This window comes from Scomber scombrus, chromosome 17 (genome assembly GCF_963691925.1).
Source record: "Scomber scombrus chromosome 17, fScoSco1.1, whole genome shotgun sequence".
In the NCBI taxonomy this organism is placed as follows: Eukaryota; Metazoa; Chordata; class Actinopteri; order Scombriformes; family Scombridae; genus Scomber; species Scomber scombrus.
In genome coordinates this window covers 531,476-554,034 of record NC_084986.1, presented here as the reverse complement: position 1 = coordinate 554,034, position 22,559 = coordinate 531,476, and the positions used below count along the sequence as shown (strand labels likewise).

The window sequence follows — 22,559 nt, the reverse complement described above, 5'->3', positions numbered from 1 at the left end:
ATATAATTAATCTAATTATTAATTATAATTAATATATGAAATTAGGCTTCAAAGTTGTGTAAAAGTCTGCCTATTTCTCTGCTCCCAAACGCTGTGGGCGTGGCCGCCGAGTCCGCTGAAGCCCCGCCCCCTACCAAGTGTCACCTGTCAATCAAAGTAACCACCTCTACCAGAAACATGGACGCTAGGTCTGAGAGCTTTCTGCTGTTAGCTCAGCTGCTAGCTCGGCGGCTAACTCAGCTAACTGGCTAACTGTAGACTGTAGTAGTAGTGTGCGCTGAATGTATTTATACCTCTACAGCAGCAGGGCGGGTTTATGCTAAGCCTAGCTCCACAATTCAAATCTAAATGGATGAAATGCTTTTTACACCTTTTTTAGAAATACATTTATGACCTATTTAATGTGTTTAGAAGAAAATGTCTGAATTCACTTTACAGTCTTTAATTGTTTCAAGTTAAAATTGCTTTAAAAAAAAACAAACATGAGAAAACATCATCTTGTTAACAATCATTTATTTTATGTTTAATGAACACACACATCAAGTCATTCTGGTGAGCAGGACTTTCACTACGCCACTGTAACACATTCAATGTTAATATATGTTCATATTTTAACTGTAAGCTGTTTATCTGCAACGCTCCTGCTTTTAATCAGGCACATTTGTTGCATGTCAAACCCAGTTTCCTGTTGGCCAACTGTTCAATAAAAAGGCAAAAAAATAGAATATTTAAAACTTAATAAGACTTAAAAACTCAGTAACAGACAATGAAGACCTTATATAAATGATATAAATGATATAAATGATATAACATTTCCAAAATACTTAACTACAAAATTTCAGTTTAGACATTTAAAAACTTTCCCAGCTGCTGCACAACACTCTGATATATAATAACTGGGCTTTACATACAGATACTAACACAGTAAACAACAAATATCTCATTTATATACATGAACAAAGTCATTAAACAATGAATTTAAATAAAAAACAAAGTATTTTACACCACATACTGGAACAAAGGGAAACACCAGGCTGCTTGTAGCTTGATTTGAGCCTTTTATCCCTGCAGACACTGATGCAGTTGATTATATAATGTGACATTAAATGGAGGCATTAAGGAGGACGAGGTTCTGTTTAACTGGACCGCAACAGCTATTAACACGATATCTGTAACTGAAGTGATGAAGTTACACCCTGGTGCTTATCTAAAAACACTTAATTCTGAGAGTGGCTTGGTAGCCGAGTGGTTGGCCTTCCACATAAAGGCAAGGCAGCTTTATTTATACAGAGCATTTCATACACAATGGCAACTCAATGTGCTTTACATAAAACAAACATTTAACAGTAAATATTGGAAATAAAAAACATAAAAACATAAAAACATGCAATTTGAGAAATAAAAATTAAACCCAATAATAGTGAAAACATAGAAATTCAAATTCTTCTGACCACACAGACAACCACCTAACACTATCTCTCCCATAGACCCTCATCATGTTCTACCAGACGGCCCTCTGGCTCTCTGGACTTGTTTCCCATGATTAAAGGCAGCGTCCCTGGTTCCCTCTCTGTTTCCTATCAGCCTCTATGCCATGTACTGTAAAAAACAAACAATGAATCTAATAAAAAAACAACTTAATTCTAGTAGTTAGTATGTATTTTACATGTAGCCGGTCATCAGATCATGTTCTGCTGCCAGGACGTCTAGGAGCCGCCAGCAGAATGACGACACATTGGGTAAAAATACTTGGCCAACTGTCTTAGATCATATTCTGTCTATTGGAGCTTTTCCACTCTACAGTTCTAGCTCTACTCGGCTCTACTCGACTCGGTTTGGTACCAGGAACCTTTTCCATTACTATAGTTCCTACTCAACGTGAGCGGGGTCGTCATAGCAACGCTGCATTAAACTGCTGTGACTTTGGAGGCGATGGTGTACTTGCTGCTGTATGAGGCTTTCTGTCTCACACAAAGCAAGAGAAGAGAAACCAATCTCTGTAACGCTGTTGTTGTTATTTAAAAATGCCGGGTTTGATTCTTGTGTGGGACGGCTCATGACTCTTCCAGTGACTCTCTGACCAGTCAGTGGCCGGCAGTCTGTTGACGTCACATTTAGTATCGGCTCGGCTCGCTTGGAACCTCGGCAGAGCAGATACTAAAAAAGCAGCAGGTACCAGGTACTATCCCTGATGGAACAGCAGGTACCAGGTAATATCCCTGATGGAGGAGCAGGTACCAGGTACTATCCCTGATGGAGGAGCAGGTACCAGGTACTATCCCTGATGGAGCAGCAGGTACCAGGTACTATCCCTGATGGAGCAGCAGATACCAAGTACTATCCCTGATGGAGCAGCAGGTACCAGGTACTATCCCTGATGGAGGAGCAGGTACCAGGTACTATCCCTGATGGAGGAGTGGGTACCAGGTACTATCCCTGATGGAGCAGCAGGTACCAGGTACTATCCCTGATGGAGGAGCAGGTACCAGGCACTATCCCTGATGGAGGAGCAGGTACCAGGTACTATCCCTGATGGAGCAGCAGATACCAGGCACTATCCCTGATGGAGGAGCAGGTACCAGGTACTATCCCTGATGGAGGAGTGGGTACCAGGTACTATCCCTGATGGAGGAGCAGGTACCAGGTACTATCCCTGATGGAGGAGCAGGTACCAGGTACTATCCCTGATGGAGGAGTGGGTACCAGGTACTATCCCTGATGGAGGAGCAGGTACCAGGTACTATCCCTGATGGAGGAGTGGGTACCAGGTACTATCCCTGATGGAGGAGCAGGTACCAGGTACTATCCCTGATGGAGGAGCAGCAGGTACCAGGTACTATCCCTGATGGAGCAGAAGGTACCAGGTACTATCCCTGATGGAGCAGCAGGTACCAGGAACTATCCCTGATGGAGCAGCAGGTACCAGGAACTATCCCTGATGGAGCAGCAGGTACCAGGTACTATCCCTGATGGAGGAGCAGGTACCAGGTACTATCCCTGATGGAGGAGCAGGTACCAGGTACTATCCCTGATGGAGACGCAGAATAAACAGAAGAGAGTCGAGTCGTGCTAGAACTGTGTAGTGGAAAAGCACCATATGATACCTCTTGGAAAATATCTGACATACCAGTAATAGTATGAATATCTTCACTCTGGTCAAATCTTCGTCACATGTCTCGTGCATGTAGACGATTGATCCGAGCTCGTAATTTAACGTGCATTAAAAAAGAACTCCTGATTTGCATCATCTTTGCATCTTCAGGATCATCCCAGAAACATCTAGTGTCATTAGTTCTATATGAATATTCCTTCTCCTGAGGCATAGCCGGTCTACATAGCAACAAACGAGTTCGGTAATAAAGAAACAAATACAAAGTAAATAATTAAATAATGAAATGAATAAATGAATAAATGATAAACCTTTAAGTGTTATATTAGTTGACTTTCATAAATCTCTGTGTCTTCAGTAGAACTGCAACGATTAGTCAATTCATTGATTAGTAGATGGACAGAATATTAATCCGCAGCTATTTTGGTAATCCTTCATCTTTGAGGTACAGCTTTTTTTCACTGTTTGGTAACTTGTTCCATTCTTTAGAACCCCTGAACATAACTGTACGTCTTAAGTACTCAGTCTTGGCTCGAGGGATAATCAACAGTCGGTTCTGCACAGACCGAGTGATGTGCGTGTGTGTTTCACCAAGGAAATTCAGTTGAGCGTAAAACGATGCTGGTGTACCTGAACGCACAGCTGTAACCATGAAAACAAGCAAGTTGTTGTGTAATTTCTTTTCCACTAAAGGCCATGACAGTGTTTCATGCATTGTAACAACTTTAGTGTTTGGTCCACAGCCAAGAGCAACTCTAGCAGCACTATTTTGGACTTCTTGCAGTTGATTGAGATGTGTTCTGTTAGCACTGGACCATATGACTGGACAATAGTCAAGATGAGACAACACTAATGATTCAACAACCTTCTTCATGTTTTCTTCAGAGACAACAGTAGAACACTTCTTACTGATTGCAATGCCCTCTTTCATTTTCTCAGTAATATCGTTGATATGCAGTGACCAAGACAGGTGTTCATCAAGAGTCATTCCTAAGAATCTGATCTGTTTAACTTGCTCCGGTTCCATGTGTTGCACAGAGAGGCGGAGCTGTTGATCTTTAGCTGATTTACATCTAATTATCATTGATTTAGATTCTGGTTTGTTTAAAACCATCTTGTTGTCAGTGACCCAGTCGTGCACAGCTTGTAGCTCAGCTCCTAATACACTGGTTAAGTCTCCATCAGTACAACCATCAGATGAGTAATAAACAGTCATGTGATCAGCATACATGACAATGGAGGACTGTTGTAAAACAAGAGGCAGATCATTTACAAAGATGGAAAACAGGAGCTGACCAAGGAAGCTACCCTGTGGCAATCCACAGACAACGTTTCTGACAGCAGAAAAGCAGCCATTGTAACAAACTGTTTGTCTCCTGCCAGATAGATAACTTCCCATCAGAAGAAGAGCCGAATCTGAGAACTTATAACATTCAAGTTTGTCAACCAGCAAGTTGCGACTGACCTCAAAGGCAGCAATGAAATCCATAAACACAGCCCCAACTGATTTACGCTCATCAAGTTCTTTGTACCAATCATCTGTCATGTGAACAAGAGCTGAGCAGGTAGAATGACCCGGTCTAAAAGCATGTTGACTCTCACTGATCAGTTTATTATCCATAAAGTACTTTAGAATCTGTTCATGGATCAGTTTCTCCAGGATGTGACTTAAGACAGGCAGCAGACTGACAGCTGTGCTGTTCTCTGCATTGAAGTGAGCACTTCTGTTCTTTGACATCGGAATGATTTTGGACTCTTTCCACTGAGATGGAAATACACCACGTTTGAGACACTGTTTCACTATGTGACGTACGGGAGCAGAGATGTGACTGGCTGCCTCTTTAAGCAGTCTGACGTCCATGTTGTCTGTTCCAGGAGAAATATCATCAGAGAGAGACGACAACAGATTTTCAACCTTTTTAACATCAACTGAGACAAAACTGAGTAAACATGTTTGTCTTTCATGATTCTTTCTTTTATGAGAAAACATGACAAAGATGGGCCTTCATACCTAACAGAATGTTTTAATTCCTCTATTTTATCAACATAATATTGATTAAAGTAAGTGGCAATCTCAGTGTCGTCTGTGATTAGACGTCCTTCTGATTCAATGTTGGTAACAGGAGAACATGAGTTCATCCCCATGAAGTCATTTAAAGTCTCCTGTATTTTCTTAATATCATTACCAGCTTTTCTGAGTCTCTGTTGTTCCTTTTTTGCAAAAATATCTTTTTCTAATTTATTACAAATATTCTGATAATGAATGGTCGATATTCTGAGAGCCTCTTTTGCATCAACTCTCTGTGACATTAAAGACTTTATCTCTTCGTCCATCCATGGTGCATCATCATTTTCAGCTGGGTCCCTCACTAAGGGGGCATGCTTGTTGGCTAGTTTGCTAAAGATGTCAGTGAACTTGGATAAAGCATGCTCAGGGTCTGATTCATTGTGTACTTCTGTCCACTGAGCCCTCCTGATGTCACTGATGTAACTGGCTTCATCAAACATCTCGTATGATCTCTGAAAGATAATCTCTTCTTTAAGTTTGGGAACATTTCTCTCCACAGTGACAGAAATGAGGTTATGATCACTACAACCTGTAGGTGTTGAAGTAATGTTTGAACATTCCCTCTTTGGAATATTTGTATATATATGGTCAATAATTTTTGTCTTTATGCCTTTATCATCAATCGTCACCCTAGTAGGCTGATCCATTACCTGGGTCATCCGACATTCAGTTAAAACAGAGTCAATTTTATTTTTTGGAGAAGATTCTTTCGCCCAATCAATGTTGAAGTCTCCCAGGAGGAAAATGTCCATCTTTTCTTTAGACACTGTTTTTATTCTTTCACAAATTCTGTCCAAATATGCAGCCTTGCTCTTTGGTGGTCTGTAACAACAACCCACTAAAACTGGTCTTTCATCATCAAGTTGAAGCTGAACCCAAATAATCTCTAAATCAGAGCACATTAAGTCTGTCCGTATTTTACCTGGGATCTGATCGTGAATGTAGAAAGCTACACCACCTCCTTTCGTTTTTCCGTCTTCTTTCTTGTTTCTATCTCTTCTGTAGAAACTGTAACCTTTAATACATAATTTACTGTCATCAAAACTGGGATCTAAATGGGTTTCGGAGAGTGCCAACACATGCATCTGATGATGTGTTAATATATGATAAATCTCATCAATCTTATTTCTCAGACTGTGTATGTTCAAATGAGCTACAGATAATATTTTGGGAATGTGAATCTCTGGCTGAGAGTCAGGATTGAGAGATGAAGAAGCCATGGGTATCTGAGTGTTATAACAGAATGGACTAATTATTAGATGTTCTTTCTGCTGAACTCTTGGTTTGACTTTTAATGTGTGTGTGTGTGTGTGTGTGTGTGTGTGTGTGTGTGTGTGTGTGTGTGTGTGTGTGTGTGTGTGTGTGTGTGTGTGTGTGTGTGTGTGTGTGTGTGTCGGCCCACAGCTGATGGTATCAGACTAATCTTTGTTGTTGTACCGTATCTTCAGCAGCAGGAGGCAGCATGAACTCGCCACACGATGAAGACCAGTCAGGATCCCTATGAGACACAAATAGAGCACAATTATTATAGAGACACACTGTCAGAGGTAAATATACATTCACTACTTTTGAGTGACTGTTTTAGTTAAGATTTTACATGGAAATCATAATAATCTGATAAAATAGACTTTGTTAATGTCACATGGCTGTGAAAATCAATCAAAGAAATAAATACTTTGTTCGAAATGTTTCTGAAAAAGAATAATAGTAAGAATATTAAAAAGGTTTAATTTATCATGCCAAAAACCCCTAGGGGTTAAAATAGCTGAAGACTCTTAATGAACTTAAAAATTTATTTAAAAAGGTTTATTACCATATAATAATAAAAACAGGCAAAAGGTAACTATAAAATGTCTAAAAGTCCTAAGGCTCTGTTCTGGGGAAATAGAAAATAACTACCAAAGTCCTGCAGATAGACCAAGCAGGTAGCTCCTGGTCTGAAAGGTGAAGCCAATGCAGATGTGACTTAACCCTGCGACTGTAATGGTCAGCAGGGGGCGACTGCAGTGGCTCCAAAAAGAAATCCAGTTATATGGACGTCTATGAGAAGCTTCTCACTTGATTCATTACCTCACAAAACACTGGTACCAGGTCTTCTTCAGTTCAGCATTATGTTCATTTTGTAAATCATGGTCCCAGTTCATTCAAATTTGATGATAAAACTAAAACTGCTTGGTGTGTCCTGATGGTTGAGTGGTTAGATTTACAGAGTATAGCCATAGATAGTGACGGCTATGGCTATACTCCAACTCATGGAAGTTAATTGTTACATTTTGGTCTCTAATAAAGGTTTGATGGCAGCAGACAAACTGCAGACTCAAGGCTTCAAAGAGTCCACAAACCAACAGGTGACGTTATGAAGTTACATCTATTAGTTTGACAGTCTATCAGATACACAAACACTCTGCAGCTGAAACACATAGATATAAATACTCACATTGTTGTGGAGTGTTTCAGGCTTCTGGGGTCGATCGTCTCCTGGTCTGATGCTTCAACTCTGGATGCTTAAATGCTTAAAAAGGCAAAACAATGTGAAATCAAATAAATTAGATCATATCTTAATATCACAAATAATTGAAATAGGAATATAATGATAAAAATGGCCCTTTTGTTCAAAGGAGAAAAAGTTAATTGTTAAATGATTTTAGACATCATTGATTTTGACTGAACAATTGATTCTTTTTTAAACAGGGGTCTGTCCTCTGCCACTCTGGTTTTCTCTCTACATGTTACCCCTGGGGCATTTCATCTACATATATGACACTCATTTGTACCTCTCTTCTTGTGATAATCACCTCAGCTTCAACAAGCATGTTTACAAAGCTGCTCTTTGTTTCTGCAGCTCAGGAGAATCTCCAAAATCAGTTCAGTTTTATTCAGACTGTCTCTCATGCTCTTATTTACTGTTTTATTTTACTCACTTTACTCTTCCTCGTATGTAGAGTTGCTAATTTTGCTTCTGTATTTCTTTCCCAATGTTCCAATATTATACATTATAGTCATTATCTCAATTCTTATTTTATTTATTGCTTTCTATATTTCTTTCCCAAGCTAAAGCTTTTTAATTGTTTTAAATTGGACTTGTTTTAAGACTCATATATAAATAAAAATGATTATTAGTACTTATTAACTAACTTACTCACCTGCTGTACGTGTCCGTGGTCACCTGATGCTGCTGTGAGAGGAAGATGCAGATTGATGAAGAAGCGTCGGGGAAACGTTGAGAGTGGATTTAAAGCTGCATCATCAGACGCTCTGTCAACACCAGCAACATCCTGTCTGCTTTAAATCTGACTCACCTGAAGCCTCACCCTGCAGAGTTACCTTTAAAACCCGCCCCTGTACATCTAGATTAGATTAGATTACATTCAATGTTACTGTCATTGTGTAGAGTAAAGAGAGCAGATAGCATCAAACCACAAATGCAAAAAGTACAGTATTATTTATAGAAGTGTGCGCTACAGTATAAGTGATGCAATATCGTCCAAGATGTAGTGATGAATAAAAACAGGAGTTACAATATATAAACATTATATATGTTAATAATTTATAGTTATAACAAACAACACTACTGTCAAAATAAACAGTCAATGTCACGAATCCCCTTTGACTCCAGCCTGCTGTTGTGTTTTCTTTACTTTCTGTTTTTGTGCTTGGTGTGTTTTTGTTTTGTCTGTCTGCTCTCCTGCTTTCCTGCTTTCCTGCTTTCCTGCTGTCCATGCACCTACTTTGCATCCTGAGACATCACCTGATATTTGAATGTTGTTTCCATCACAAACGAGTCTCTCCCTGCATCTGGGTTCAGCCAAAAATAGTGACACTCAAGTTTTTCTGTTTATGCATTTGTGAACTTCCTATAACAGAAGCCTTAAAACACCACTGTGCATTACAAGCTTTTTAACTAATTTGCCATTTTTTAAATTGATAATGAGAGACAAGTAATTAACACAAAGACACATACAGCACTGGACAAGACAATAGGCACAAGCAACAGAAGTGACTCATAGGCCCTTTCCTCAATGATGGTTCCCAGGAAGTTAACCGAACTCCATTGCCCGCTGTCTTCGGCGGGAGGCTCATCTACTCATATCATTTTTGATGAATAATATACTTTAATTGTATAAAATAATAATTGTCTACGTGTCTGTTTCTAGTCTAAAAACAGAGATATCTGTGCAGGGCAGAGGCAAATAGGACAGCTTCTCCTGTTTGCATATTGCAAATATCAAAGAGTTAACTTCCTCATGTCGCCCAGGGACAGCTCAGTGAAGGTGAGCATGGAAATAAGTAAATGTGTGTGTGTGTGTGTGTGTGGACGGTGGATGGGGTAATGATGATGGGTTTATTTAACCTTATATCAAAGATTTAAAAAAAAACCTTCTTCATATTCTGATATTCCCATGAGAAACCTGTCTTGTAATAAACCAAACTAGAACCCGAGGCTGCTGATAACCGCATCACTTTCTTATTATATTTCAACACTTTATTACTATTTATTCCTGTTATTATTACTCAATGTTTCACTAATGAATGTGTGTAGTTGTAAGAACCTAATAACTTCTTGCATTGAAACAATAACTTTGTTAGAATGAAGAAAGAAACGCTGCAGCTTATAGCAGCAATATTAAATAAAGTATTCATTATATTACATGAATGGTCGACATGGCATGTTTTTTTCTTAGTTTGGTTGATTTTGTGTTGTTCTGTGCATATTTGATGGTTGATCAGGGTTAGGGTAACATCTGTAATAGTTTAGATTAATAAATTGAGCCTTGACACCTTTGAACAGACTTTATTTTAATGTCTGGAACAAATGTAATAATGCTAATGAGCAATGTTTGATGTTGATTCTGTGAAACAATGAAAATGTTTTGTGAAAGAACAAGATAAACTGATGTTTTTAAGATAATTCTATTGTAAAACTAATTTTATAATAATAAATCCATTACTAATGAAAACATACTGTGATAATAATGAATAAAAAGTTTGCAATATGAAATGTGTCATCATCGAAGTAACACACTGCTGAATACTTGTGTATTATGAATATCTCTGTGTGTATATACAGTATATCATATTTTCCCTGCTGTGTCTTTCATATGAAAAGTAATGAAAGATTAAAAATCCATACATTCCATTTAGATGAGGGTTAGCTTGGGCTCCTCATTCATAATGTTGAAAAATGACCATTTATTAATTTCCAGTTTTAATATCTACACATTGCAGTTTTTTATATTGATCTGGTCATATCAACCTCGAAGGGATTCGAACCCTCAATCTTCTGATCCGAAGTCAGACGCCTTGTCCATTAGGCCACGTGGTCATGTAGACAGTGACGTGTACATTTGAACTGGGCCACGGTAGTAGTCTACCGACAAACAGTCAGGAGAAGCAAGACTTTGAAGATCAAGCTTTTGCCTTCATGGGATCCATGTGTGAGGTGATGGGGCACTGTTGCACATTCCATGAGTTGAAAACACTGCCAACTTTACATCTGAAGGATTTCAGGAGATGTCCTCCCTCTACAACAATTAAGCCTGGCCTGTACAGGGATCGAACCTGTGACCTTGGCGTTATTAGCACCACGCTCTAACCAACTGAGCTAACAGGCCTGCTGCTGCCATTCTATCTACACCCGCGTCGCTAATAGAATGAAAGACACTCATTTGCCTTTAAACAACTAGCGACCTGGTGGAACCAGGCTTGTAAAAGTCTTCAAGAAGGGGAATTAGCTCAAATGGTAGAGCGCTCGCTTAGCATGTGAGAGGTAGCGGGATCGATGCCCGCATTCTCCATTACCTTCTTTTCTGTAGAGCTGATTAGGATCCACTACTTTCTGTTTATAGGTTGATGTCCCACACGCACTATATTTCAAAAGGTTGTTTTGTTCTGTCACTGTGAAGCTTCCTTCATTAGAAACATGATTAGTCTGTTTGGAAGGAAACACACAAAGTGTGTGAATGTCTTTCTATCTTTGAGAGAACCACTTTCAGATATAAACCAGTGTTGTGAGGACATTTTGTGTGAGCAGTTTGATGCTTCAGACTTTGGAGCGCTGCTGAGGAATGCATCATGTTAATGAATGTCCTCACAAGGATATAAAGACAAACGTGTGTGTGTGTGTGTGTGTGTGTGTGTGTGTGTGTGTGTGTGTGTGCGTGTATAATCATGCCCTCAGTTTTGTAACTATGGTTACCATAGTAATTTGTGGAGGGTATAAACAGGAAGTGACGGACTAGCTGTGTGTTATTATTAAAACAGGTTTGTTCACATTTAGTCAAACAGTGTCATTAACAGTCAGCTGCTGTTAGCTGTTAGCTGTTAGCTGCTGTTAGCTGCTGATCAGCTGTTAGCTGCTGTTAGCTGCTGATCAGCTGTTAGCTGCTGATCAGCTGTTAGCTGCTGTTAGCTGCTGTTAGCTGCTGTTAGCTGCTGTTAGCTGCTGTTAGCTGCTGTTAGCTGCTGTTAGCTGCTGTTAGCTGCTGTTAGCTGTTAGCTGCTGTCTGCAGAGTCACATGATGAACGGACATCTGATCAGTGTGATACTGAAACTGAAACACACAGCCTCTTTCTTCTGTGTTCATGTTTAACATCAGTGTGTGTTTCATGTCCTCTGATGATGATTTGGGTTATATAAGTTCATGAATTACATTAGACTTGATTTATTGGTTGTTTCTTTAAAGTCCGAGCAAAGTAAGAATAAATATGTGTTCTGAGTTTGACATACCACAGAAAAGTGTGTTGTTAACCACCCTGCCAAATTTGAATGATTAAAAAAATTGCCAAATATATAAAATTAGGCTTCAAAGTTGTGTAAAAGTCTGCCTATTTCTCTGCTCCCAAACGCTGTGGGCGTGGCCGCCGAGTCCGCTGAAGCCCCGCCCCCTACCAAGTGTCACCTGTCAATCAAAGTCACCACCTCTACCAGAAACATGGACGCTAGAGCTGAGAGCTTTCTGCTGCTAACTCAGCTGCTAGCTCGGCGGCTAACTCAGCTAACTGGCTAACTGTAGACTGTAGTAGTAGTAGTGTGCGCTGAATGTATTTATACCTCTACAGCAGCAGGGCGGGTTTATGCTAAGCCTAGCTCCACAATTCAAATCTAAATGGATGAAATGCTTTTTACACCTTTTTTAGAAATACATTTATGACCTATTTAATGTGTTTAGAAGAAAATGTCTGAATTCACTTTACAGTCTTTAATTGTTTCAAGTTAAAATTGCTTTTAAAAAAAAGCAACAAAAAAAAACCAACATCATCTTGTTAACAATCATTTATTTAATGTTTAATGAACACACACATCAAGTCATTCTGGTGAGCAGGAATTTCACTACTCCACTGTAGCACATTCAATATTAATATATGTTCATATTTTAACTGTAAGCTGTTTATCTGCAACGCTCCTGCTTCTAATCAGGCACATTTGTTGCATGTCAAACCCAGTTTCCTGTTGGCCAGCTGTTCAATAAAAAGGTAAAAAAATAGAATATTTAAAACTTAATAAGACTTAAAAACTCAGTAACAGACAATGAAGACCTTATATAAATGATATAAATGATATAAATGATATAACATTTCCAAAATACTTAACTACAAAATTTCAGTTTAGAAATGTAAAAACTTTCCCAGCTGCTGCGCAACACTCTGATATATAATAACTGGGCTTTACATACAGATACTAACACAGTAAACAACAAATATCTCATTTATATACATGAACAATGAATTTAAATAAAAAAAACTATAAAAATACAAAACAAAGTAGTTTACACCACATACTGGAACAAAGGGAAACACCAGGCTGCTTGTAGCTTGATTTGAGCCTTTTATCCCTGCAGACACTGATGCAGTTGATTATATAATGTGACATTAAATGGAGGCATTAAGGAGGACGAGGTTCTGTTTAACTGGACTGCAACAGTTATTAACATGATATCTGTAACTGAAGTGATGAAGTTACACCCTGGTGCTCATCTAAAAACTGAGAGTGGCTTGGTAGCCGAGTGGTTGGCCTGCCACATAAAGGCAAGGCAGCTTTATTTATACAGAGCATTTCATACACAATGGCAACTCAATGTTTACATAAAACAAACATTTAACAGTAAGAATTGGAAATAAAAAACATAAAAACATAAAAACATGCAATTTGAGGAATAAAAATGAAACCCGATAATAGTGAAAACATAGAAATTCAAATTCTTCTGACCACACAGACAACCACCTAACACTATCTCTCCCATAGACCCTCATCATGTTCTACCAGACGGCCCTCTGGCTCTCTGGACTTGTTTCCCATGATTAAAGGCAGCGTCCCTGGTTCCCTCTCTCTTTCCTATCAGCCTCTATGCCATGTACTGTGAAAAAACAAACAATGAATCTAATAATAAACAACCTAATTCTAGTAGTTAGTATGTATTTTACATGTAGCCGGTCATCAGATCACGTTCTGCTGCCAGGACGTCTAGGAGCCGCCAGCAGAATGACGACACATTGGGTAAAAATACTTGGCCAACTGTCTTAGATCATATTCTGTCTATTGGAGCTTTTCCACTCTACAGTTCTAGCTCTACTCGGCTCGACTTGACTCAGTTTGGTACCAGGAACCTTTTCCATTACTATAGTTCCTACTCAACGTGAGCGGGGTCGTCATAGCAACGCTGCATTAAACTGCCGTGACTTTGGAGGTGATGGTGTACTTGCTGCTGTATGAGGCTTTCTGTCTCACACAAAGCAAGAGAAGAGAAACCAATCTCTGTAACGCTGTTGTTGGTATTTAAAAATGCCGGGTTTGATTCTTGTGTGGGACGCCTCATGACTCTTCCAGTGACTCTCTGACCAATCAGTGGCCGGCAGTCTGTTGACGTCACATTTAGTATCCGCTCGGCTCGCTTGGAACCTCGGCAGAGCAGATACTAAAAAAGCAGCAGGTACCAGGTACTATCCCTGATGGAGGAGCAGGTACCAGGTACTATCCCTGATGGAGGAGCAGCAGGTACCAGGTACTATCCCTGATGGAGGAGCAGGTACCAGGTACTATCCTGATGGAGGAGCAGGTACCAGGTACTATCCCTGATGGAGCAGCAGGTACCAGGTACAATCCCTGATGGAGCAGCAGGTACCAGGTACTATCCCTGATGGAGGAGCAGGTACCAGGTTCTATCCCTGATGGAGCAGCAGGTACCAGGTACTATCCCTGATGGAGACGCAGAATAAACAGAGTAGAGTTGAGTCGTGCTAGAACTGTGTAATGGAAAAGCACCATATGATACCTCTTGGAAAATATCTGACATACCAGTAATAGTATGAATTTCTTCACTCTGGTCAAATCTTTGTCACATGTCTCGTGCATGTAGACGATTGATCCGAGCTCGTAATTTAACGTGCATTAAGAAAGAACTCCTGATTCACATCATCTTTGCATCTTCAGGATCATCACAGAAACATCTACTGTCATTAGTTCTATATGAATATTCCTTCTCCTGAGGCATAGCCGGTCTACATAGCAACAAACGAGTTCGGTAATAAAGAAACAAATACAAAGTGAAAAAAATGAATAAATGAATAAATGATAAACCTTTAAGTGTCATATTAGTTAACTTTCATAAATCTCTGTGTCTTCAGTAGAGCTTCAATGATTAGTCAATTTATTGATTAGTAGATGGACAGAATATTAATCCGCAGCTATTTTGGTCATCCTTCATCTTTGAGGATGTACACAACTTTACATTTTAAGTGACCAGTTCAGACCAGATGTCCTTAATTGTAAGTCTTAAGTCACCAGTAACTCTACTGATAACAAACAGTCTGTTCTGTTTAGACCGAGTGCTGTACATGTGCGTTTCACCACAGTACTTCAGTTGAGCTGAAAAAGATGCTGGTCTACCTGAACGCACAGCTATCCTCATGAAATCAAACAAGTTGTTCCATGATTTGTCTTCTACTAAAGGCCATGACAATGATTCAACATCAGTTCGGGGTCCACAGCCAAGAGCAACTCTAGCAGAACTTTTTTCATTACTATGATCAAATGAGTAATATACCGTCATGTGATCAGCATACATGACAATGGAGGACTGTTGTAAAACAAGAGGCAGATCATTTACAAAGATGGAAAACAGGAGCTGACCAAGGAAGCTACCCTGTGGCAATCCACAGACAACGTCTCTGACAGCAGAAAAGCAGCCATTGTAACAAACTGTTTGTCTCCTGCCATATAGATAACTTCCCATCAGAGAAAGAGCCGAATATGAGAAGTTATAACATTCAAGTTTGTCAACCAGCAAATTGTGACTGACCTCAAAGGCAGCAATGAAATCCATAAACACAGCCCCAACTGATTTATGCTCATCAAATTTCTTGTACCAATCATATGTCATGTAAACAAGAGCTGAGCAGATAGAATGACCCGGTCTAAAAGCATGTTGATGTTTAGTGATCAGTTTATTATCCATAAAGTACTTTAGAATCTGTTCATGGATCAGTTTCTCCAGGATGTGACTTAAGACAGGCAGCAGACTGACAGCTGTGCTGTTCTCTGCACTGAAGTGAGCACTTCTGTTCTTTGACATCGGAATGATTTTGGACTCTTTCCACTGAGATGGAAATACACCACATTCCACACACTGGTTCACTATGTGACGTACGGGAGCAGAGATGTGACTGGCTGCCTTTTTAAGCAGTCTGACGTCCATGTTGTCTGTTCCAGGAGAAATATCATCAGAGAGAGACGACAACAGACTCTCAACCTTTTCAACGTCAACTGAGACAAACCTGAGTGAACATTGTTTGTCTTTCATGATTCTTTCTTTTATGAGTTTACGTGACAAAGACTGGCCTTCATTCCTAACAAAACATTTTAATTCCTCTGTTTTATAATATCGATTAAAGTAATTGGCAATCTCAGTGTCGTCTGTGATTAGACATCCTTCTGATTCTATGTTGGTAACAGGAGAACATGAGTTCATCCCCATGAAGTCATTTAAAGTCTCCTGTTTTTCCTCAATATCATTATCAGCTTCTCTGAGTCTCTTTTGTTCCTTTTTTGTAGAAATAGCTTTTTCTACTTTATTACAAATATCCCCATAACAACTGGCTGATTGTCTGAATTTCTTTTTTGCATCATCTCTGTCTAACAATAAAGACTTTATCTCTTCGTCCAGCCATGGTGCATCATCATTTTCAGCTGGGTCCCTCACTAAGCGGGCATGCTTGACTGTTAGATTGCTAAAGATGCCAATGAACTTGGATAAAGCATCCTCAGGGTCTGATTCATTGTGTACTTCTGCCCACTGAGCCCTCCTGATGTCACGGATGTAACTGGCTTCATCAAACATCTCGTATGATCTCTGAATGATAATATCTTCTTTAAGTTTGGGATCATTTCTCTCCACAGTGACAGAAATGAGATCATGATCACTACAACCTGTAGGTGTTGAAGTAATGTCTGAACATCTCAGAGGAATATTTGTATATATATGGTCAATAATAGTTGATGACTTGATGCCTTTATTACCAATCCTCACACTAGTAAACTTATCCATTACCTGGGTCATCCGACATTCAGTTAAAACAGAGAAATTTGTTTGTTCCTTTGATTTTTTCGCCCAATCAATGTTGAAGTCTCCCAGGAGGAAAATGTCCATGTTTTCTTCAGACAACACTGTTTCTATTTTTTCACAAATTCTTTCCAAATATGCAGCGTTGCTATCTGGTGGTCTGTAACAACAACCCACTAAAACTGGTCTTTCATCATCCAGTTGAAGCTGAACCCAAATAATCTCTAAATCAGAGCACATTAAGTCTGTCCGTATTTTACCTGGGATCTGATCGTGAATGTAGAAAGCTACACCACCTCCATTCTTGTTTCTATCTCTTCTGTACAAACTGTAACCTTTAATATATAATTCACTGTCATCAAAACTTGGGTCTAAATGTGTTTCGGAGAGTGCCAACACATGAATATTATGAAGTGCTAATATATGATAAATCTCATTAATCTTATTTCTCAGACTGCATATGTTCAAATGAGCTAGAGAAAATATTTTGGGAATGTGAATCTCTGGCTGAGAGTCAGGATTGAGAGGTGAAGAAGCCATGGATATCAGAGTGCAATAACAGAATGGACTAATTATTAGATGTTCTTTCTGCTGAACTCTTGGTTTGACTTTTAATGTGTGTGTCGGCCCACAGCTGATGGTATCAGACTAATCTTTGATGTTGTACCGTATCTTCAGCAGCAGGAGGCAGCATGAACTCGCCACACGATGAAGACCAGTCAGGTTCCCTATGAGACACAAATAGAGCACAATTATTATAGCAACACACTGTCAGAGGTAAATATACTTCTGTAGGATCTACTGAAAAACACTGATGATAAATACTCACGTTTTTCTGCAGTGACTCGTCTGGTGGTTCAGCTCTGGATGCCTCACAGTTCTGTGTTTAACTTTTGGTGAAACACGATCGTAACAAAGTATTAGATTCTTTTCATTATGAATGACTACGTTGCCTATAGACACAAATTTGTGTCAATACAAACTGAATGCACGACTCAAACCATCAGGAGCATGTCTTAGCTTTACACTAGAGATATTGTTATTATTACAAAAACAACATAACAGCAAACCACACTGCATGTACGATGCTGTACTCACTGTCTGTCCAACAGGCTCGTTCACGTCCAGCTCAGAGGAAGTCTACCAAACGGTAACCTGTTATCTGGATTAAAAAAGATTCATTTATTTGTTGTATTACTGTACATACTTGTTGCTGTGTGTATTGTAACATTAAAGCACAGAGTTTACTTGGATGTAATGAAAACTATGTCAATGAAAAAGTGCTGTAGATTATTCACATCTATTACTTAAGTAGAAGTAGCAGTACAACAATGTACAAATACTACATTACAAGTAAAAGTTCTATTAAATATTTTAAGTATGTAAATTCATTGAAATAAGAATATAATGACAAAAAATGGCTCAATGTCCAGATGTTTTCACAGCTCTTTTGTTCAAGGGAGAGAAAAATGAATCACTAGATGATTTTTGATATAATTTATGTAAAGCAGGAAAGGAAAGGTTTACTTCCATTAAATTTAGGTTCATTGACTTAATATTTATCTTAAAGATAAAAGAAGCTTAAGTTTAACTCCTCCTTCCTATAGTGAGTAAAACCAAAGATCAGATCATTAAGACATATGTGAAGATGAATCAGGCGTAATGTCTGTGATGTGTTGTGTAAAGTAGCAGATGACTAATCTCATCAGTATGCAGGCCACAGAAGATTCCAGGAAGTCCCAGAACTGACAGTAAATAGCATGATGTGGTCGTACTAATTAATATGTGCAGTAGTCAGGATCACAGTACAAACCCAAATTTTCATTTATCAGTATTGAACATAACTTTAGTCTCATCATAAGTCAAAAACACGTCTGTTTATGAATCTGGTTTAAAATGACCCAAAATGATCTTTATGGCCCTACAATAAATGATCGTCAGTCATACTTAACAGTATTATCCCTTCAACATTTAACTAACAATGTACTATATATGTTATTATATTATAATACAATAACGTTCTCACACTGGCTAATGGGTACTTTGATACTTTAAGTACATTTTACTAAAGAATACTATAATTTTGGTAAAATTTGAATGCAAGCCTCAAACAAATGAAACACATGCTGAGTTAGTTTGTACTTACTGTGGAAAATCTGAGAGTGGATTTAAAGCTTTAAAGTTGGATGATCAGAAGCTCCGTCAAACCCGACTATGTTCAATGCCGCCGTGTCTGAATAATGTGAATAATTTGCGGCTTCACACTTCACACCTTTAAAACCCGCCCTATAGTTCATTGGTGTTATGTAATGATGATTATTCTGGAAGGTAACAACAAACAATACCATTGTCAAGATAAACAGTCAATCCAGTTTTTCTGCTTACAGTTTGTGAACTCAGACTTCCTAAAACAGCATCTTTAAAAAAACACTGTTACATGTTTGGTAACTAATTGGTTTTTGTTTTTTTAGATTAATAATGCAAAACAAATGATGAATGAAACAAATGATTAATACAAAGACACATACGACACAGGACAAAACAACAGGTGGAAGTAACAGAAGAGACTTTCAACAATGAGAACTGAATGACTTTTAACCTGAAGGCTCCTCCAACCTGAGTCTGTCACAACCTGGAAGGTCTAAATTTCAGGTTCTGTTTATATATTCAATTTAATACAGTTTTATTTATATGGTGCCAAAACACAGCTGAAGTTATCTCATGGAACTCATTTAGAGCCGGTTGAGACTGTACTCTAGACCCAACATTCCCCCATGAGCAACACTGACAGCAGCAAAGGAAAACTTCAAGGTGGACGGCCTTCTGCCTGGACCGGCTGGGTTAAGAGAAAAAAGGAGAGAGACACACAGAGAGGTTTAATAATAACAACAATAAAAAATAAAAGAAATATGACTAATAATAATAATTGCAGACATGTTCGTCAAGCTGCAGATATAGTTTTGAGCATTTCTGTCAGACTGTAGTTGGACCACACTGTGAGTGTTTCTGGGCTTCTTTAACCTGAGTGTAGTCTTGCAGGCAGGTCACTGGATTTGAGGGTTTTACCTTTCATAGTGTTTGATTTGGGTTCACAATCCTGGGCATCAGGAGGAGCATGAGGCGCCCTCCTGAACCTGTGAACCAATCAACCTGTCAATCACCACGTAGCCACGCCCTAATGCATACCCTGCTTTATCGTCACATATAAAATCAGGGAGGCCAAAATGTCCCAAATGAACATCATACTGCATTGAAGAAGGCTTTAAACTAGCGATTGAGACCATAAACACATTTTGAAAACGTTTACTGAGGTTAGAAATCAAGTGAGAAGTTGGTGAATTCTCCATTGACTTGTATAGAGACGGAAGTCCTTTTGACACCAAAACGGTCGCCCCCTGGTGGCCTTTTGATAGAATGCAGTTTTAAGTTACTTCCACGTTGTCCTCATTTCAGAGGACCAGAACTCCCCACCTGGTAAATACACATATTCCCAGACAACATCCTCTGACATTCTTGGACCCTCCACAGAGATTTTAACCCTGTGATGAATGAATGAGAGAGGTGTTGAGAAATGTTTAAGATATAATTAAAAGAAAATATTAATACAATGACAGTGAGGAAAGTCTGCCCACTAGACTGATATGGACCATTGACTGTACTGATAAAATGAAAATTAATCAATCTATCCAGAGTTGTGAGGACATTTTGGTTCTCACAGTTTCAAAGAGCGCTGCTGAGGAATGCATCATGTTAATGAATGTCCTCACAAGGATATAAAGACAAAGGCAGTGTACAAAGGTGTGTATGTGTGTGTGTGGGTGTGTCTGTCTGTGTGTGTTTGTGTGTGTGTGTGTGTGTGTGTGTGTGTGTGTGTGTGTGTGTGTGTGTGTGTGTGTGTGTGTGTGTGTGTGTGTGTGTGTGCATGTATGATCATGCCTTCAGTTTTGTAACTATGGTTACCATAGTAATTTGTGGAGGGTATAAACAGGAAGTGACGGACTAGCTGTGTGTTATTTTTAAAACAGGTTTGTTCACATTCAGTCAAACAATGTCATTAACAGTCAGCTGCTGATCAGCTGTTAGCTGCTGATCAGCTGTTAGCTGTTAGCTGCTGTTAGCTGTTAGCTGCTGTTAGCTGTTAGCTGCTGTTAGCTGCTGTTAGCTGCTGATCAGCTGTTAGCTGCTGTTAGCTGCTGATCAGCTGCTGTTAGCTGTTAGCTGCTGTTAGCTGCTGTTAGCTGTTAGCTGCTGTCTGCAGAGTCACATGATGAACGGACATCTGATCAGTGTGATGCTGAAACTGAAACACACAGCCTCTTTCTTCTGTGTTCATGTTTAACATCAGTGTGTGTTTCATGTCCTCTGATGATGATTTGGGTTATATAAGTTCATGAATTACATTAGACTTGATTTATTGGTTGTTTCTTTAAAGTCCGTGTAAAGTAAGAATAAATATGTGTTCTGAGTTTGACATACCACAGAAAAGTGTGTTGTTAACCATCCTGCCAAATGTGAATGATTATAAATATATAATTAATCTAATTATTAATTATAATTAATATATGAAATTAGGCTTCAAAGTTGTGTAAAAGTCTGCCTTTTTCTCTGCTCCCAATCGATGTGGGCGTGGCCGCCGAGTCCGCTGAAGCCCCGCCCCCTACCAAGTGTCACCTGTCAATCAAAGTAACCACCTCTACCAGAAACATGGACGCTAGGTCTGAGAGCTTTCTTCTGTTAGCTCAGCTGCTAGCTCGGTGGCTAACTCCGCTAACTGGCTACCTGTAGACTGTAGTAGTAGTGTGTGCTGAATGTATTTATACCTCTACAGCAGCAGGGCGGGTTTATGCTAAGTCTAGCTCCACAATTCAAATCTAAATGGTTGAAATGCTTTTTACACCTTTTTTAGAAATACATTTATGACCTATTTAATGTGTTTAGAAGAAAATGTCTGAATTCACTTTACAGTCTTTAATTGTTTCAAGTTAAAATTGCTTTAAAAAAAAACAAACATAAGAAAACATCATCTTGTTAACAATAATTTATTTAGTGTTTAATGAACACACACATCAAGTCATTCTGGTGAGCAGGACTTTCACTACGCCACTGTAACACATTCAATATTAATATATGTTCATATTTTAACTGTAAGCTGTTTATCTGCAACGCTCCTGCTGCTAATCAGGCACATTTGTTGCATGTCAAACCCAGTTTCCTGTTGGCCAACTGTTCAATAAAAAGGCAAAAAAATAGAATATTTAAAACTTAATAAGACTTAAAAACTCAGTAACAGACAATGAAGACCTTATATAAATGATATAAATGATATAAAATTTCCAAAATACTTAACTACAAAATTTCAGTTTAGACATTTAAAAACTTTCCCAGCTGCTGCACAACACTCTGATATATAATAACTGGGCTTTACATACAGATACTAACACAGTAAACAACAAATATCTCATTTATATACATGAACAAAGTCATTAAACCATGAATTTAAATAAAAAAACAATAAAAATACAAAAACAAAGTATTTTACACCACACACTGGAACAAAGGAAAACACCAGGCTGCTTGTAGCTTGATTTGAGCCTTTTATCCCTGCAGACGCAACAGCTATTAACACGATATCTGCAACTAAAGTGATGAAGTTACACCCTGGTGCTTATCTAAAGTGGCTTGGTAGCCGAGTGGTTGGCCTGCCACATAAAGGCAAGGCAGCTTTATTTATACAGAGCATTTCATACACAATGGCAACTCAATGTTTACATAAAACAAACATTTAACAGTAAGAATTGGAAATAAAAAACATAAAAACATAAAAACA

At 38.7% G+C, this 22,559-nt stretch overlaps 1 protein-coding gene, 1 long non-coding RNA gene and 1 other non-coding gene across 5 annotated transcripts in view; 1 reads left to right on the top strand and 2 right to left on the bottom strand.

The window, feature by feature from the left end:
- The window catches only part of LOC133997984 (pleckstrin homology domain-containing family G member 3-like), a 378,673-nt gene that overhangs the window by 125,178 nt on the left and 230,936 nt on the right, over positions 1–22,559 (top strand). The gene's annotated exons all lie outside the window — the stretch shown is intronic.
- Positions 10,716–10,789, bottom strand: trnai-aau (transfer RNA isoleucine (anticodon AAU)). The gene has a single exon. It is a non-coding gene; the product is annotated as a tRNA-Ile (tRNA).
- Positions 12,368–18,966, bottom strand: LOC133997277 (uncharacterized). Of its 3 annotated transcripts, XR_009927280.1 has the most exons (5): positions 18,879–18,966; positions 17,831–17,894; positions 17,562–17,622; positions 17,400–17,460; positions 12,368–13,531 (listed from the first exon to the last, which is right to left on the bottom strand). It is a non-coding gene; the product is annotated as an uncharacterized LOC133997277 (long non-coding RNA). The 3 variants fall into 3 exon arrangements; XR_009927279.1 differs by lacking the exon at positions 12,368–13,531 and having other exon boundaries at positions 17,201–17,460; positions 17,558–17,622; XR_009927278.1 differs by lacking the exon at positions 12,368–13,531 and having other exon boundaries at positions 17,201–17,460.